At 39.9% G+C, this 13,332-nt stretch overlaps 1 protein-coding gene across 2 annotated transcripts in view; it reads right to left on the reverse strand.

Moving 5' to 3' along the window:
• bmpr1b.S (bone morphogenetic protein receptor type 1B S homeolog) overlaps positions 1-13,332 on the reverse strand; it is a 265,162-nt gene that overhangs the window by 93,733 nt on the left and 158,097 nt on the right. For both annotated transcript variants that reach the window (XM_041579676.1, XM_018243406.2), the window contains one exon: positions 3,823-3,948. The gene's annotated coding sequence lies outside the window, so the exon portion shown is untranslated. The remainder of the gene's footprint in view (positions 1-3,822; positions 3,949-13,332) is intronic.

The following is a 13,332-nucleotide window of genomic DNA, read 5'->3' on the forward strand; positions in this document are numbered from 1 at the left end:
CACAAGTCACATGACTGGGGGCAGCTGGGAAATTGACAAAATGTCAGATTTTAAAATTGAATATAAAAAAATCTGTTTGCTCTTTTGAGAAATGGATTTCAGTGCAGAATTCTGCTGGAGTAGCACTATTAACTGATGTGTTTTGAAAAAAAACATGTTTTCCGATGACAGGATCCCTTTAAGGAAGACATTGATTTGGTCATCCATGCAAGCTATATTTATGCAATACAGGTATGGATCTATTTTTTAGAATGCGTGTCATCTTGGTTTATCAGATAAGGGATAATATAGCCCACAATACCTTCAGTTAAAACATTTAAATGTTAAAGAAAAAAAGACTTTAGGTTTCTGGATAATGCATGTTATGCAGATTCTTTTGAATTGTATGTGAATCTTCATGATATATTTAGAGCATGTGTGAACAAGCTTCATTAAAGGAGTCCAAACACTTTTTTCAGTTGAGTTGCTGTCAGATTGTTTACCATAAGCAAAAGCATTTTTCGATTGCTTACCATCTTTTATTTTTTTAGAGTTTTCCCAAAATATAAGTTTAATGTTCCTGTCTTTAGTGTTTCAATCTGGCAGCTCAGTGATCCAGGAAGCTGAACTGTTACAATTTGCTACACTTAAATACATTTCTCAGCAGTATCTATTGGATTTTAGCAACTATTGTATCAATTCTAACAGCTGCTTTTAATGAAACAATTCTGCTCAGCAGGGCTAAAGGTAATAAATGTATCCATTTAGAACGGTTAAAGAGTCGGTGACCTCTCTTCCCAGAGCTGCTTTAGAAAGTAAAATAATTAATTTTACACTTCAATATTAGCAAAACAATGAGAACAAATAAAAAATAGAAATTAATTGGAAAAAGTCTTTATTTCTGGTGATTTGAAACCAACTGAAAAAGTGTTTAAAGGTGAACACCCCCTTTAACTTTTTCTTAAAGATTTTTTTATGTGTAGTACTAGTATACTAATAAATTAACTAGCATTTTTTCACAAACTAAAACATTTTTAATATTAACTGATGTTGAATGTATTCTAGTGGCTAATCAGCATCCACAAATGGCCTCGCGGTTTTAGCAATGTTGTAAGATCATCATAAAAATAATCTCTATAATTCTATAGCACTCAGTTGTAAAAAAACTCAATGGCAATAACATTCATTTTAGGGGTTGGTTTAACTTCTCCAGAATAAAAAGCACTTTTGGCACAGGTGTCAGAACTGAATTTTAAATCTTAGATTATATTTTTAATGCAGAAGGCTGAGACAGAATGCCTCTTCAACACTTACTGCCACCCCTTACCCAAAGCGAACCAAGCAAGTATACTGCTTTACTCATGTGTAATTGGCTGATGCAAATATTACAAGCTATATGAATATTTATTTTCCTTTTGGTTTATTTTTTCCTGAGCATATGAAGATGTTCTGCTCTGCTTGTCATTTTAACCTTTATTGTTGAACTGGCAGGCTACTCAAAAGCAAACTGTTAACCATTTAGATACTTCTTATTTTGTTTATAATCCCATTACAATATGACAAGCACACTTAAAAGTACAAATACCTAGATTTTGTATTAACCTTTGCAGAGAGTTATCATGTGTCTGAGCCAGAATAGATGCTAATCACACATCTATGGCAGAATGTAAGGTTATAGAAACCCTTTATCTGGAATTGTTATTTCCAACCACATTTTAATATCCAAGAGGGAATAAAAATGGCTTGGTAGGCAGATTCATAAGTCTTTATGGGCATTTTGATTATGCCTTTGGCATTTGATGGCTAACCTAGAAGTGACAAGACCCTCACTTCCCACCTCCTGCACCTGTTTGGCCCACAGTTCAAAAAGTAGATCAGTACAACCTTGTTAAACAGTGTGTGTGGCCAAACCCCTCACAATTTGTCCATGGACTAAAAACATGAACAGCCAGGCTAAACGAGTTCAGCTGTAATTTTTAGCAATGCTAAGCATGCCACTTTTTATAAAAGGTCATCAGACAGCCAGCCAAGCAGATTCAGTAATAGGAAGATTTAACAAAGAGCTTTACAAGATCATGTGCAGCTGGATAGCAGGCTAGGGTGGTGGTGGCGGTGGGGTGCAGGAGGAAATAATTAATGGCAAGGGTAGAAAATGGGGCAATTAGTAACAGAAAGATTGGTGATTATGACAAGAGATAATACAAGAGAATGTACACATATAAAATGCAGACACCAGATCGTAAGAAGAAATAAAGTGGAGAAAAGAAAATACATATTTAATACATAGATGCAAAATTTCACCAGTGCAGTTACTTACAGCTCCCAATTAGATGGTTACCTTAATAACTATTAATATTAGTATAATTAACACACTTTTAAAAAGTGCCAACACATTCCTCAGCACTATGCAATGAAATGATGGGCAAATCTGAGCCATTTTGCTTCGTCAAAAAATTAGCGAAACAGTGACTATTTGCCAAAATGCATTGAAGTCTATGGGCGTCAATGTTTTTTTAAACACAACAATTTTTTCTCTCGTTGGAGTCTATGGGGGTTATTTTTCCAGCAAAATTTCGCTCATCACTTTGAAGCGTGTACACTAAACAAGCAGATCACGTACATAAATATGAATGATAACTGAAGTAAAGAGGGATTCATTTTCATTTTCAAGTTGAGGACTGACACAGCAAGGAAGTTCATGTAGGAGACACTCATATTACAAAGTTAACAGCTCCCAATATAAATAGCTGATGTTACTCTATAATAAGCAGTTCATATAAATAGTTCCGTTAATTAATGTGCTCATTTACAATTTTACAGCAGAGTTTGGTCCAAAGTTGAAACCCTACAAAACTATCTGCAGCTGTCACACTTTTCTGCCTGTCATTGCTTGATACCCATGTTATAAAATGTAAGTTTCTTTAAGTAGAGTAAGTTTTTGCAGGAGTTACATAAATTGTGCAAGTTTAGAAGGTCCGATGAACTTGCAATGGGGTCCAAAGACCTTGTTATGAAGCCCAATAATTATCAGTAGTAGTTCATATAAATAGTAAAAAATAATTAATTAAATGGCTAATAAGCCAGTGGGGGTCATTTATAAAAACTGAGCAAATTTGCACCTGGGCAGTAACCCATGTCAAATCAGATGATTGCTTTCGGTTTTAAACCAGCAGCTGGCTGAAAAAAGATAGTTACTATTGGTTACAGCCCAGGAGCAAATTTTCCCAGTGATTATAAATGAGCCCTAGTGAGTATTAGGGGTCAGTTTAACTTACCTTAATTTTTTTTAAATTCATTGGTGCCACTGTCTATACCCTTAGAAGGATATTTTTAATGTGAAATACTGGTGTTATTGTTCCTTTAACGGAGAAATAAAGTTTAACTAAAGAAGTGGCTAGAAATGTTGTACATTATATTTTGGGCTTCTGTACCAGCCCAAGGCAACCAAAGCCCTTTAGCAGTAAAGATCTGCAGCTACTTTGAAAATGGATCTACAAACAACGCAGCATGGGATATTTTTCAGCTTCATTGAAAATGAATGGAAACATTTGATCTTCAACACTGTGAATTTTTTTCCGCAAAACAATGCACTTTAGAATATTAACCTTAAATAAGGTAGTTCTAAAGGGGAAAAAAGATAAATGTACCCCTCAGTTTCTCGCAAATCAAAGTTTACACCGTTTTATAGACGTTTGATTCCTGACAGTTAGCATGTTCACAATCTGTAAGCCTGTCCATTCTCCAATGGTTTATGCAGGGAGGGCTTCTAGACTTTGCTGGACTTTCAGTTACCTAGATAAACATAAAAACAATTACCAGAATTAACAAGCCATCTTTACTTACCACAAATTCTCTTTTCACACTTCTAGTGACCTGACATCTTTGCCATACCAGCGAAGGCCAAAAGTCTCCGAAAATGAGTTTCAAATAACAGGGATTTATCTTCCAAATAAAATGTTTTTCCTGCAACTGAAAAAGGAGAGAAGTTGAGTTAAAAGAAAATGCTAAATCCTCACATTTTGTGGATTTCCTCTGTATTTGTTAATTCTCCAATACAGTTCATAACTGACCAAAACTAACTTTGGAATTCAGCATAAACAATTTAAGCAGACAGGGCATGATTACTAAATAAAACAGAAAGTAAAGGTAAACCATTGTTTAAGAACTTTTTAAAATGTGTTATTTAAGACACTTCTTTTGAGTAGATATTATAAAATGAGTAGTTGGTTGCTTTGTCTTACTAAATGTATATCAGTAAGATTGCTAACTAATACTGGCCAAAGTCTTACAAATGTGTAAATAATAGGTTTCCAGATAGGACCTCAGAAAATTGTAGTCCGAGTGCTCTTCTCTGAAGGTGGCTATACACAGGCTGATCAGGTATGTTCTCCAAGCGACTGTCCATGGGCAAAACAGGGCCATACATGGTATAGACAGCTTACTGTTGTTCTGATCATTAACCAAAGAGCCCAAATTTACTCTTTTCATTTCATCTGCCAATATACCATACATTTTCCAACATGGTAAATGACATTTTAAAAATTGCTTGATCTCCTAACCAATATCCATGGATATTATTTTAGAAACAAATAATTGTGCTGTCTTAAGGTTTATGGCACCTGCAGTGCTGTAACCACACAGAACTCTAATGGTGAACTATGATTGTCAAAATATTTTTAATTGTCTTTCCCTTAGAAAGCCAGAGGCAATTTACTACTTACATTGCACACTGCAGAAGGGTCAACTCACACCAATATTTTGGGTCTAACCGTATTTTGTCGCACCTCATCTGATTATCTACACTAACAGCACAGCCCCAGTCTGCAGCTCCTTGCAATTTAACACCCTTGATTAAGTCTAAAACAAATTAAAATGACTTCAGATACAGGTAACCTGAAGGTAACCTGGTACAGAGCTTGGAGAGCGACTGGAAGCATGATAAGGCCTGTAACTGGGTGCAGTTGGGGAGTACTATGGCAAGGCCAAGACACCCAAAAAATAAAATTACCACACTGAGATATCTAACACTGGCAGTAACAGGCAGGCAGAGCTCAGAAGGTGGGTGTTTCTTATAGCAATGCAGTAAAGTGTGACAGAATGGCTGTTTGTTACCATTTGAGTACACTTATCGATGCAAGTACAGAAACAAATAAATACATTTTCTCCCCCTCAAAAACAAACAAACAATATTTGCACTACTTTACTTTGTTAAACACTAAATACAGACATAATTGTTTGATGACAATACCCCTTAAAAGTAATATATCTCTGGTACTGTGGATCACAACTGTGAGGATTTTGTTTTCTGTTTGTTTTGGACAAAAGAAGTAATGCTAAGAAAACTATTTCCCTGTTTAAAAGCATTGTGCATCTGACATTTATGTTCCCACAAATAGAGAGTAAAATGTGAGAAACCAGCTGACTTTGTGTGTACAAAACTTACTTTCTTTCTTTGCATATTTGCTTTTATACTGGCTAAAGAACACAGAACTGCTGCTACACTTGTTTAACCCTCAACATGCTGGCTTTTTTTGTTACTGACCACATTTTCCAGACAACACAAAACATGATAGAGACATAAGTGAAGAGAGGCACACGGGCAGATTTGGGGAGATTTAGTCGCCTGGCGACTAATCGCCTCTTCTTCGGGGCAACAATTTCCCTGAAATGCTTTCCACCTGTGGCAATGCACTCACATCTCTTCGATTTCTGAAGTTGCCCGAAGTTATGCAACTTCGGGTGACTTCGGAAATTGAAGTGCCGCGAGTGCCATTGCACTGGAGTTTTCTCATTATCACAGGGGGAAGGCAGTTCGGGGAGATTGTCGCCCCGAAGAAGAGGCGATTAGTCGCCAGGCAACTAAATCTCCCGAATCTGCCCCTGTCCTTAAAGGGATACCATCATGGGAAAAAATGTTTTTTTCAAAATGAACCAGTTAATAGTGCTGCTCCAATATGTCTAGCCCCATGTCAGATTTCAAAATTGAATATAAAAGAATCAGTTTGCTCTTTTGAGAAATGGATTTCAGTGGAGCAGCACTATTAACTGATTCATTTTGAAATATTTTTTTTCCCCATAACAGCATCCCTTTAAAATCAATGGCAGATGTCCCTTTATCAATCTGAAGATGTTACTCGCCTTCATGATCTGCAAGGGTTTTGGCATGGTTTTTTGTTCAATAATCTGAAAAAGTTGAGTTTTTCAGGTGACAACTCTGTCACCTGTGCCAAATAGAAAAACATGCGCAAATCTATTTGAAACATGGTTTTGTCACAATTTTTTTCTGCACCAACATTTTCAGATTTACAGTATTACTAAATAAAGGGGATTCAGGTTTGGGAGTTTGTTTGAATTTTAGTAAATACCCCCAAGTATCTACAGCTCTGGCACATTTGTATCATAGAATGTCATAGAGTCTCCATTGCTAGCTGTATGGGTGTCAGTAGATCTTTTATGATACACAAAAGGGTAAAAATAAAGTAAAAAATGGCATAGCCGGTATGGGTAGGTAAGTGAAAGTCTTGGTAACATTTAAAACTGCAAAGAACAAGTAGGGAGCAGTAAAAAGACAGGTTAGGATTTCAGAGTACAATACACGGGACAGTGTAGAACGATGCACAGAAGCATGATATGAACTTTATATACTGTATATACACCCAGTATATATTCTATGAATAGGCTACTATAATAGCCAGATGACTGAAGTTCAAGTATAAGCCTGTTCAGTAAGCAGATATATAATACTATAATTTTAACTCTATTCCAATATAAATGCATATAATTTTCCTAATTTCCAATCTGCCTCACACATGAGAAACAGGGTATGCCTGTTTGCCCATATAGAAAAACCACATATGAAGAAGTTCTGGAAATATCCTTATAATAAGCAACGTAACATCTGCCTCCAACATGTGTGCTATCGAATTAATATATCCATACACACAAGCAAAAATATGTTGTAGGGTCAGTTCAGTTCCTGACAATGGAAGCATTTAAAAAGCACTCAAAAGTAGCAACAGGAGGCCTAAAAAGCAAAATATACAGAGAAGCAAAAGCAAGTCACCAGTTGTGTGTCCATGTTATTCTACTCAATAAGGTCACACAGACTTAATCTTTAACATACTTCTTTTCTATGGGGTGCCGTTTGTCCCAAATACATTCTGTATACAAAACTATCCCTAATACACAGAATGAATGTCTCTCATGTTATATAAGTATTTGTGACCATACACAGATAAAAAAATATACAAAAGACTTATTTCTATTAAAGAATGAAAACAAAATCTGGTTAGTGCACAAAAGGATGTCATTATATCACAAACTCCATTCTGTACAGTTTAACAAGCAATCTGTCTCACAAATGTATAACCTCCATGTAACAGACACACTTATGTGCAGAGTTACTTACAGAATGAATTATGTAAAAACAAAGTTGGACATAATATATAATAGTGTAACTAACTAGTGCTTGTCAAGCTAGATTTGACTGACTACATAGATATCTGTGACAGAAAGCAAGATTTTATAGTACAGGATTCATTCTTTCCACAAAATGACAGTTTTGTTTCACAAAACAGATAAAATAACCATTCTGTGAAGCAACACTGTCAGTCACATTCCTGAACCAATAAGAACAAAGCTTATTGCCATATACAAACAAGATGAGAAGTGGCCAGCTCTGCTCCACATGGCTAAGCCAAAGTATCTGACCTGCTATAGAGGGCGCCCTCTAATGTCCCCTAGTAATGAACATGAACAAACCTTTCCTAAAAGAGCTGCTGTTAAACACTACAGGTTCATAAATGGAAGTTTTTACAAATGGCTGAGAAATATAATGCTGCACTTATAATGATTGTAGAGAAAGAAAAGTATGCAAAACTTATATAAATATGATCATTTTAGGTGATATGGCTATTCTTATTGTAGTAACCTGCTTGTGTGGCCATTTTGGTTAAGGGCATTCCTGCTGTTTTGCCATTATCTTATGACTCACTCCTGTTCCTCTTCCTGTCTAAGCTGAGAGCAATAATGGGACAGGCCACACCCACCTGCGATGTTGTATTAAATGTACCAGAAGTTACTGTGCTTGTCTGGCTGCTTTGACTCTCAGAGTCAGTTATAAGTTTTATATATGATAGTTAGACCATACCTCCCAACTGTCCCTTTTTCGGAGGGACAGTCCCTCTTTTGACAGCTCAACCCGCAGTCCCTCATTTGTACTGGAAAGTCCCTCTTTTCTCTGCACTGAACAGCCAGAAAAAGAAACAAAGTTTCTCACTTAATTGGCTTTTAGCAGAGAGCACAGAACAGCTAACAGGTGCAAATAAGATACTTTGTAACAATTTTGAGACACAAAAACACAGTTTAGATAAGGAGAAATATTTCCAAACTTTCATAACCTGCCAAATTTTGTAAAACGAACATGGTAATTAGGGGTGTGGCCACAGAAAGGGGTGTGGTCAAAAAAATTGCTGCGCTACGTGCGGAAAAAAAAATTTTGCCCCTCTTTTTAATTCCAAAATGTTGGGAGGTATGAGTTAGACTCCAATGTCTCCTCCTAGCTGTAATCTTGCACCAATTAGCTTGTAGTAGTCTCTTAATAATGTGCTTAGCTATAGTTCAACTACTACATAATAGCTTTAGCCAGAGACTTGGGACTAGGGTTGCCACCCGGCCGGTATTTTACCGGCCTAGCCGGTAAAATACCTGCCAAGGCCGGGGCCGGTATTACAAATTTACCGGCAATGTAGCTGCCGGTAAATTTGTAATACGATTAAAAGGAGCCCTCGGCCTGCCCCCAATCCCCTGGAACTTAACTTTTCCTGTCCTTACACATGGCAGTGGGCAATAAGGGTTAAATCCCCCTGACGTAGGAAGGCACAGGAAATAGAATAAAAGCACTTCCGGGTCCCCACCCGCGCCCATCTCAATTCTCCTGTCGAAAGACTACCCCCATACCAGAGGAGCTACTCTCTCTCCTTCTGAAGCGCCTGGGGCCGAGGTTCTCACCTTGTGAGTGTCCCAGGGGAAGCCGGCGGGCTTCAGGCCTTTGTTGCCTACGGCGCAATAAGTCGCAATGCTGCCACGGGAGGTAGCGCATGCGCGATAAGACGCCGAGCGCCCATCTTTACTATGGCGCTACTAAACAGGCGAAAACTCGCACACGCGAAAACACGCCGAGCGCCCATCTCCAATATGGCGCCTACGGAACGCGGCGAAAACACGCATGCGCATTGGCGCACAACTTAAAGGCGCGCGCCGGATCGCAGGTAAGCACAGATTGGCGTTTTTTCTCAACAAGCTGCAAACCATACCAGAGGAGGAGGAAATACCAAAACCTCTGCTGTGCCCCTGTATTCACCGTCCAGCCCAGGTGTAAGTCAAGCTGGCTAACTAAATACGCAGGAGCATTCCTACTACATATATATATACATTATATATCTTACAAGATTACCTTTACTATCTTGCAGACTTTCTATCATGAGCAGACGCTCAGGCTCCAGGGGGTAAGTGCACCAAAGAGAGTCTTTTATACAAAGGGATAGCAAAGAAGGTGAGTAATCCTTGTAATATTTTTTCCAGAAGTCCCTCTCCAAGAGAAGAATCTCAAAGGAGAAAGACTCCCAGGAATGACTGTATGGCCTGCGGAGATGCAGCTCTACATGATAAAAGATTATGTGAAAGATGCCTACAGGAAGCAGCAGGCCCTTCTCCTGACTTACACAACCTTAAAGATTGGATGCAGAGCACCATCAAAGAATCCATGGATGACATGGTCAATCAAGTCACTGAGAGGGTCTTGATTAACATAGGAGACAAATACAAACCAGCCTCCTCTACAGCGGGTAGCAGTAGCAGACCCCACAAAAGAAGGGAGCCCCCAAGCTACTCCATTGTATCCGAAGGGGAACTATCGCAGTCTGAGGAAGAAGAACAGGAAGACATAGGTTCCTTCAACCTAGATTACCTGGATCCCCTGATCAAAGCCATGCGAACTGCACTAGATCTTGATACTACCGAGGACACCCCTAAACATGACAGAATGTTTAAGTCGATAGCCAAAAAAGGTGCAAAATTCCCTTTACACAGAGTAATCAAAGATACCATCATGGAAGAATGGAAAACACCAGACAAAAAAGTAGGCACCTCCAGAAGAATCAAAAAACTGTACCCCTTCGAGGAAAACGAATTCAAATTCTGGTATACTGCCCCAAAAGTCGACGCAGCTATAACCAGAGTAGCAAGACGCACTACTCTTCCTGTGGACGAAGGGGTATCATTGAAGGATGCTATGGAGAGGAGACAAGACATGACCCTTAAAAAGTCCTACTTAATAAATGGGATATCCAATCAAGCCTCAGTAGCAATTACCACACTAGCAAGAGCTAACCAAATCTGGATAGAAGACCTAGAACAATCCATCAAGAATGGAACCGAAAGAAAAAAACTGATTGAGAAAGTCCAAGACATCAAAACTGTGAATGAATACACTACAGAGGCTTCCATGGACCTGGTCAAATTTTCTGCCAAAGCCATGGGGCTTAGCGTGGCAGCCCGCAGAGCTCTCTGGTTACGCCATTGGCATGCCGATCCCCAGAGCAAGCACAACCTCTGCTCACTTCCCTTCGAAGGGTCCTTACTATTCGGGGAAAAACTTGATAATATTATATCCAAGGCATCAGCAGGGAAATCTGCTTTCCTCCCACAGGACAAAAGGGAAAAGAAACCCTTTCGGAAGCCTTTCCAGGATGCCAAACAATATAGACCAGGCAAACCCTCCTTCAAGCAACCCTGGAGGTCCAGAGGCCAGGGTCAACCCTGGGCCAGAAGAAAGGATTTCAAATCCGATAAGAAGTCCGCATGAAGGTGCGCGAGCCCCCCTGTCTTGCCTTGGAGGAAGACTAAAACTATTCAAGACAGTGTGGGCTCAAAACATATCGGATTCATGGGTACTGAAGATTCTCAGCGAAGGTTACAAGCTAGATCTCCACACCTATCCAACAAGTACCTTCGTATCCTCAGAGAAACCCAGATCCCTGGAAGCAGTAAACAACCTAAAGAGCATAATATCAGACCTGTTATTCAGAGGAATAATATCAGAGGTTCCCCAACCGAACCTATTCAAAGGCATTTATTCGCACCTCTTCCTGAAAAGAAAGAAGAACGGAACCTTCAGGGTCATACTCAACCTCAGACACTTAAACAAATTTCTCAAAACAAAGAACTTCAAGATGGAAACTCTAAGATCTATATGTCAACTCATCAACCACGGGGACTGGATGGCAAAAATAGACATCCAGGATGCCTATCTACACATCCCAATCCTAGAAACTCACAAAAAATTTCTGAGGTTCTTCATACTGGGCAAACACTACGAATATCAAGCCCTTCCATTCGGTCTTGCATCTGCCCCAAGGGTCTTCACAAAGATTCTAGCACCTATGATAGCCTTCCTGAGACTGAAAGGTATCCAAGTCTTTGCATATCTCGACGACATGCTTATAAAGGCACCATCAAGAATTATACTCCAACAACATATAAAGATCGTCCTGAATACCCTGGGGGAATGGGGATGGATTGTCAACAAAGGGAAATCCAACCTACAACCTACACAAGAAATCTTATTCCTAGGAGTCCTCATAAACTCCAAAAAACTTCAAGTGAGACTCCCAGAGGAAAGAGTCTCAGACATAATCCACCAAGTACAACAGCTATCTCTCCACCCCATCACTACGGCAAGGATATGCCAACAAGTCTTGGGAAAACTCACGTCTACTATAGACTCTGTAAAATGGGCCAGAATCCATACGAGACCTCTCCAAGAAGAGTTCCTCAACCAATGGGACAGGAACCACGAGAGAGACTCCCAGCTGATACACATCTCTCCCACCACAATATCCCAAATATCCTGGTGGCTCAAGAAAAGGAACCTGGAAACTCCAGTGTCTTTAGCCTCCCAGAAATGGGAAATCGTCACGACGGACGCAAGCCACAAGGGCTGGGGAGCCCACTACAAACTAATCCAGATTCAAGGGAAATGGACTCAGTCAGAGAGCAAAAGATCCTCCAAATGGAGAGAACTGAGGGCAGTCCTTTCAGCCATACATCATCTCCAGAAGCACTTAAAGAACAAATCCATACTGATCAAATCAGACAATCTTACAACAGTAAGTTACATAAACAATCAGGGAGGAACCAGGTCCAGGCAGCTGTCCTCCTTGACCACAGCTATTTTCGAATGGGCACAAAAGAACGTAACAACCATCAAAGCTTCCTACATCCCAGGTCCCTCAAATTCCCTAGCGGACCACCTCAGCAGGAAGTTTCCAGCAATTGGAGAATGGGAACTGAACCAGGAGGTGTACAACTCAATCCGAAAAAAATGGGGCCACATGACCATCGACCTAATGGCGACCTTCCAGAACAAAAAGAACAAAGTGTTCTGCTCCTGGCAGAAGGACCCCAGAGCAACATACTGGGATGCGTTCTCCTTCCAATGGAACTTCCGCCTAGCATACATCTTCCCTCCAATATCAATGATAGCAAGAACTATCAAGAAAATTCAGGAGGACAAAGCACATGTAATCCTCATCACTCCATGGTGGCCAAGGAGACCTTGGTTCCCTCTCCTCTTCCACCTATCCCACAAGAAGCCATTCCGACTACCAGTAACTCCAAGCCTGCTCCACCAGGGAGCCACACTACACCCAGATCCCGGAAATTGGGCCCTGACTGCTTGGAACCTGAAAGGATAAAGCTGAAGGGAATGGGTCTCTCCGACGAAGCCATCAAGACCCTTACAGCATCTAGGAAAATTTCCACATCCACTAAATACTACAAGATCTGGGAAAAATTCTCAAGCTGGGGCTCAGAAAAGTATGGAGCCTCCTTCTCCATATCCGAAATTTCCATCATAGAATTCCTACAATCAGGGGTAGAGGCTAACCTTAGCTCCTCCACCTTGAAAGGCCAGATATCTGCCATTTCTGCTTATACAGATAACCAATGGGCCTCCCTCCCTCTGATTAAAAAATTCTTCAAGGCCCTTGCCAGAATCCGACCCCAAGTCAGAGATGTTGTCCCCCCATGGGACCTTTCTCTAGTTCTGGACGCCTTGACCAAGGCACCATTCGAACCTATAGAGGATATTCCTCTAAAGACCCTTACCCTAAAAACTGTGTTCCTACTGGCCATCTCCTCAGCCAAAAGAGTCGGTGAACTCCATGCTCTCTCCGCTAAGGAGAATAAGATAATCTTCCTCCATGACAAAGTCATCCTGAAAACCCAGGACAACTTCATCCCTAAGGTAGTATCCACATTTCACATGTCCCAGGACATAGTACTTCCAACCTT

Source organism: Xenopus laevis, chromosome 1S (assembly GCF_017654675.1).
Source record: "Xenopus laevis strain J_2021 chromosome 1S, Xenopus_laevis_v10.1, whole genome shotgun sequence".
Lineage (NCBI taxonomy): Eukaryota > Metazoa > Chordata > Amphibia > Anura > Pipidae > Xenopus > Xenopus laevis.